Raw genomic sequence first — 6918 nt, 5'->3', positions numbered from 1 at the left:
GGTGCTTCAGCTGACTGTTGGTTATGCAGGTCCTTTGGATACCAACCTTTCTGGAATTGCTGCTGGCTAAGTGCTTCGTTTCTGCAGCTGAATCCTCATTCCTGGTGCCTTACTCTGCTGCGCGGTGCATTGCAGCAGAGAAAGCTAAGTGTGCTGTTATTGTTTCTTTGTCCCTTTGTTGTGTAACTTTCCCAGTGTTGTATTAGTGCAGTGGTGGGACCAGTGCTCTCACCTGCCAGTTCCCTACATAGGGATTAGAGCAGGGCAAGGTATCCTGGTCGGCGACGGGTTGAAAGAACCCGTATAGTGATGGTAGTAAGATCGGGGCACCGCCTCAGGTGAGTGCAGGAGGTGCCCATTCCCCGTTCCCTACCATCAGGGCTCACCGTTGTTAAAGTGTCCCCGGTGTACCCTTCTGTGTTCCGTCGGTTTGTGACCGACCCGTCAGGTCGTGTTACACCAGGACAGTCACTTCGTGACATTATAACCAACCGACACTTGTTTTTCTGGTGAGCCATGGCTCAAATGCAGGCCTTTTCCCAACTGTTTCAGACCCTCACCGACGAGTTTAAGGTGCTGCGTGGTGAGGTGGTGCAGCAGCTGCAGCAGTTGGTGGGGTTTTGGGTTTCGGCCCAGGCAAATGCTCAACCTGAGCCCAAGTTATCTCTTCCTGACAGGTTCTCTGGTGGGAGAGATAAATTTTTGTTTTTTTGAGGAAGCCTGTAAGTTATACTTCAGGCTCCGCCCTCGTTCATCAGGGAGTGAGGAACAATGGGTGGGAATCATCGTTTCCCTTCTTAAGGGTGATCCTCAATCCTGGGCCTTCTCCCTGGATGAGTTTTTTGCGGCTCTGGCGCTGGTGTATGGTGACCCGGACTGCGTCTCCTTGGCAGAATCCCGTCTCCGTAAGATCAAGCAGGGGGCTCGGCCGGCGGAGGAGTACTGTTCAGAGTTCAGGAGGTGGGCCACTGACACACAGTGGAATGACCCGGCCCTTAGGAGCCATTTTGTGCAGGGTCTGTCCCCTAGGTTGCAAGATACTCTAGTACAGTGCGCCACTCCCAGGTCATTAGAGGCCGCCATGTCCCTTGCCATCCAGGTGGATAGACGCTTGAGAGAGAGGCATACACCAAATGTGCCCCCGGTAGTCCTTGCTAGGGAGGAGGACACACCTGACCAGGTGGACGAACCCATGCAGGTGGGAGGAGTTGCTTCCCAAACGGGGTTGTCTGGGCTTCGCCGTGGTGTGGGGGCATGTTTTTACTGTGGGCAGACTGGTCATTTTATCAATGTCTGCCCAGCTCGGGCCAAGATACCTGTTCCATCTAAAAAGCCATGCCCCCCTGGATGTGTGGAAGAAAGCAACCAGGGAGTGTATATTTCCTCCATTTTTTCGACTCACTGTACCTTACTTGCTGAGGTGGTTGTAGGTGGCGTAAGTGAGAATATTCCGGTGCTTGTGGACAGTGGAGCAGGAGTCAATTTGGTGGATGCTCGTTTTGTCCAGAACTATGGCCTGATGAGTAGGTCGCTAGCTATACCCCTAAGCGTTCAGGCCATTGACTCCGCCCCACTCAGTCAGGGGAGCATAACCCAAGTCGTAGACAATATACATCTGCGTATAGGGGCTTGTCATGAAGAGTCCCTGTCATGCTACATCTTGGAGGGCATACCAACTCCCATGGTCTTAGGTCTCCCTTGGTTGAAAAGACACAACCCGGTCATAGACTGGCGGTCCAGAGAAGTAGTCAGCTGGGGTCAGTTGTATGAGGACTGCTGCCCAGGAGCTACGATCTCAGCCGTCCTTCTACAACCTACCCCTTCTTCTCCAGTGGAGGCAGTAGAGGTGCTTGAAGGGAGTAGGGGCAAGAGTCTACTCTCACTACTTTCAAACCCGGTATGTCAGAGACCTCTTACGAGGAAGGGTCAGAGGAGGGTGGTGGTTCCCTCGGTGCATAGTGGGGGTGTGAGTTTGGTGACACAGGGGGACGCCTCTGTTGTCGGTTCTGTAAAGAGTTCACCATCTTGTGGCAGACGCATGCGTGAAAATAAACGTTCAGGTACGGACCTGTGTGTGAATGATTACGTATGGGTGTCCACCAAAAATATCAGGTGGAAGTGTGGAACTGGAATCTGGAGTTCAAGGGTAAAAGGGCCATATCGGGTGTCAGCCATTGTCAATCCTAAGACTTACCAGTTGGAGTTACCCTCAGTAATGCCCATACACAACTCATTCCACAGGTCGGCACTCTGGAGATTTGTGCCACCTACGTTGTCATCTCCATCGTGCTGTGTTCACCGTAAGCCTGAGGGTCAGGTGACTGAGGAGGTGAACTCTGGTGAATCGAGATGTTCTCACTGTAGGTTGTTTACTGGTGGGGTCCAGTGTTGAGGGTCCAGAGGCCCCTCATTGAAAGTGGGGTATTGTCACGATCTATGTTTGGATCTGTGGCAGATGTTTTCCTTCAGACTAAAATGTTTTTTCCTTTCTGGTCATTGGGGGTTAATGCAGTTTTTTCCCCCCGGTGGCCGCTGGTGATATTGCATTGCATTGCTGCTTGGTCAGCTGAAGTTTGTTACCACTCCTACCTTCCTTTAAAAGGTCACCTGGTGCATCAGCTGACTGTTGGTTATACAGGTCCTTTGGATACCAACCTTTCTGGAATTGCTGCTGGTTAAGTGCTTTGGTTCTGCAGCTGAATCCTCATTCCTGGTGCCTTACTCTGCTGCGCAGTGCATTTAAGCAGAGAAAGCTAAGTGTGCTGTTATTGTTTCTTTGTCCCTTTGTTGTGTAACTTTCCCAGTGTTGTACTAGTGCAGCGGTGGGACCAGTGCTCTCACCTGCCAGTTCCCTACATAGGGATTAGAGCAGGGCAAGTGAGGGACAAGGTATCCTGGTCGGCGATGGGTTGAAAGAACCCGTATAGGGACAGTAGTAAGATCAGGGCACAGCCTCAGGTGAGTGCAGGAGGTGCCCATTCCCCGTTCCCTACCATCAGGGCCCACCGTTGTTAAAGTGTCCCCTGTTATGAACTGGTGATTTAGAACCACAATGGACCTGGTGGTTAAGAGCACTGAAAATGACCTGATAGTTACTAATAACATAGGACGAGCTCTGAGACGTGGGAACTCTGCTGACCGCAATCCCTAATCCTATCACACCACAGTAGAGGTAGCCGTGGAGCGCTCCTGACCAGACCTAGGCGCTTCGGGCACAGCCTGAGAAACTAGCTAGCCCTGAAGATAGAAAAACAAGCCTACCTTGCCTCAGAGAAATTCCCCAAAGGAAAAGGCAGCCCCCCACATATAATGACTGTGAGTAAAGATGAAAATACAAACACAGAGATGAAATAGATTTTAGCAAAGTGAGGCCCGACTTACTGAATAGACCGAGGATAGGAAAGATAGCTTTGCGGTCAGCACAAAAACCTACAAACAACCACGCAGAGGGCGCAAAAAGACCCTCCGCACCAACTAACGGTACGGAGGTGCTCCCTCTGCGTCCCAGAGCTTCCAGCAAGCAAGACAAACCAATATAGCAAGCTGGACAGAAAAAATAGCAAACAAAAGTAACACAAGCAGAACTTAGCTTAGGCAGGGCAGACAGGCCACAAGAACGATCCAGGAGAGAGCAAGGCCACAAGAACGATCCAGGAGAGAGCAAGAGCTTGACTGGAGGCTAGGAACAAAGAACTAGGTGGAGTTAAATAGAGCAGCACCTAACGACTTAACCTCGTCACCTGAGGAAGGAAACTCAGAAGCCGCAGCCCCACTCACATCCACCAGAGGAAGCTCATGGACAGAACCAGCCGAAGTACCACTCATGACCACAAGAGGGAGCTTGACCACAGAATTCACAACAGTACCCCCCCCTTGAGGAGGGGTCACCGAACCCTCACCAGAGCCCCCAGGCCGACCAGGATGAGCCAAATGAAAGGCACGAACCAGATCGGCAGCATGAACATCAGAGGCAAAGACCCAGGAATTATCTTCCTGACCATAACCCTTCCACTTAACCAGGTACTGGAGTTTCGTCTCGAAAAACGAGAATCCAAAATCTTCTCCACTATATACTCCAAGTCCCCCTCAACCAAAACCGGGGCAGGAGGATCAACGGATGGAACCACAGGTTCCACGTATCTCCGCAACAAATTTTGTCTGCTGCAAATCAGGGGAGATGGCAGACAAAATTAACCCCTCTTTGAGAATACCCGCCGGCTCAGGCAAACCCGGAGAGTCGGGCACAAAACTCCTAGACAGGGCATCCGCCTTCACATTCTTAGAGCCCGGAAGGTACGAAACCACAAAGTCAAAACGGGAGAAAAACAGCGACCAACGAGCCTGTCTAGGATTCAACCGTTTGGCAGACTCAAGATAAGTCAAGTTCTTGTGATCAGTCAAGACCACCACGCGATGCTTAGCTCCTTCAAGCCAATGACGCCACTCCTTAAATGGCCACTTCATGACCAGCAACTCTCGATTGCCAACATCATAATTACGCTCAGCAGGCGAAAACTTCCTGGAAAAGAAGCACACGGTTTCATCACTGAGCCATCAGAACTTCTTTGTGACAAAACAGCCCCTGCTCCAATCTCAGAAGCATCAACCTCGACCTGGAACGGGAGCGAAACATCAGGCTGGCACAATACAGGGGCAGAAGAAAAACGACGCTTCAACTCCTGAAAAGCTTCCACAGCAGCAGAAGACCAATTGACCACATCAGCACCCTTCTTGGTTAAATCAGTCAACGGTTTAGCAATACTAGAAAAGTTATTGATGAAGCGACGATAAAAATTAGCAAAGCCCAGGAACTTTTGTAGACTCTTCAGAGATGTTGGCTGAGTCCAATCATAAATGGCCTGAACTTTAACAGGATCCATCTCGATAGTAGAAGGGGAAAAAATGAACCCCAAAAATGAAACCTTCTGAACACCAAAGAGACACTTTGACCCCTTCACAAACAAAGAATTCACACGCAGGACCTGGAACACCATTCTGACCTGCTTCACGTGAGACTCCCAATCATCCGAGAAGACCAAAATATCATCCAAGTATACAATCAGGTATTTATCCATGTACTCTCGGAAGATGTCATGCATAAAGGACTGAAATACTGATGGAGCATTGGAAAGCCCGAATGGCATAACCAGGTGCTCAAAATGGCCCTCGGGCGTATTAAATGCTGTTTTCCATTCATCGCCCTGTTTAATACGCACAAGATTATACGCACCACGAAGATTTATCTTGGTGAACCAACTAGCCCCCTTAATCCGAGCAAACAAATCAGACAGCAGTGGCAAGGGGTACTGAAATTTGACCGTGATTTTATTTAGAAGGCGGTAATCAATACAAGGTCTCAACGAACCATCCTTCTTGGCCACAAAAAAGAACCCTGCTCCCAATGGCGACGATGACGGGCGAATATGACCCTTCTCCAAGGATTCCTTTACGTAACTCCGCATAGCGGCGTGCTCAGGCACAGACAAATTAAACAGTCGACATTTAGGAAACTTACTACCAGGAATCAAATCGATAGCACAATCGCAATCCCTATGCGGAGGTAGGGCATTGGACTTGGGCTCATCAAATACATCCCGGTAATCCGACAAGAACTCTGGGACCTCAGAAGGGGTGGATGATGAAATAGACAGAAATGGATCATCACCATGTACCCCCTGACAACCCCAGCTGGACACAGACATAGATTTCCAATCCAATACTGGGTTATGGACTTGTAGCCATGGCAACCCCAACACGACCACATCATGCAGATTATGCAACACCAAAAAGCGAATATCCTCCTGATGGGCAGGAGCCATGCACATGGTCAATTGGGTCCAGTACTGGGGCTTATTCTTGGCCAAAGGCGTAGCATCAATTCCTCTCAATGGAATAGGAAACTGCAAGGGCTCCAAGAAAAACCCACAGCGCCTAGCATACTCCAAGTCCATCAAATTCAGGGCAGCGCCTGAATCCACAAATGCCATGACAGAATAGGATGACAAAGAGCAGATCAAAGTAACGGACAAAAGAAATTTCGACTGTACCGTACCAATGGTGGCAGACCTAGCGAACCGCTTAGTGCACTTAGGACAATCGGAGATAGCATGAGTGGAATCACCACAGTAAAAACACAGCCCATTCCGACGTCTGTGTTCTTGCCGTTCAGCTCTGGTCAAAGTCCTATCACATTGCATAGGTTCAGGTTTATGCTCAGATAATACCGCCAAATGGTGCACAGATTTACGCTCACGTAAGCGTCGATCGATCTGAATGGCCAAAGACATAGACTCATTCAGACCAGCAGGCATAGGAAATCCAACCATGACATCCTTAAGGGCTTCAGAGAGACCCTTTCAGAAAATTGCTGCCAGCGCACATTCATTCCATTGAGTGAGCACAGACCACCTCCTAAACTTCTGACAATATATCTCTACCTCATCCTGACCCTGACACAGAGCCAGCAAATTTTTCTCTGCCTGATCCACTGAATTAGGTTCATCATAAAGCAATCCGAGCGCCAGAAAAAACGCATCAATATCACATAATGCAGGATCTTCTGGCGCAAGGGAAAATGCCCAGTCTTGAGGGTCGCCACGTAATAAAGAAATAATGATCTTAACTTGTTGTACTGGGTCACCAGAGGAGCGGGGTTTCAAAGCCAGAAACAGTTTGCAATAATTTTTGAAATTCAGAAACTTAGCTCTATCTCCAGAAAATAAATCAGGAATAGGAATTCTAGGTTCTAACATAGATTTCTGAACCACAATGTCATGAATTTTTTGTACTCTTGCAGTGAGATGATCCACACAAGAAGACAGACCTTTAATGTCCATCACTACACCTGTGTCCTGAACAACCCAAATGTCTAGGGGAAAGGAAAGACAAAACACAGTGCAGAGAAAAAAAAATGGTCTC

Source organism: Ranitomeya imitator, chromosome 4 (genome assembly GCF_032444005.1).
Source record: "Ranitomeya imitator isolate aRanImi1 chromosome 4, aRanImi1.pri, whole genome shotgun sequence".
NCBI classification, from domain to species: domain Eukaryota; kingdom Metazoa; phylum Chordata; class Amphibia; order Anura; family Dendrobatidae; genus Ranitomeya; species Ranitomeya imitator.
The sequence above is the reverse complement of the archived record's forward strand: the minus strand, read 5'-3'. Positions refer to the sequence as shown.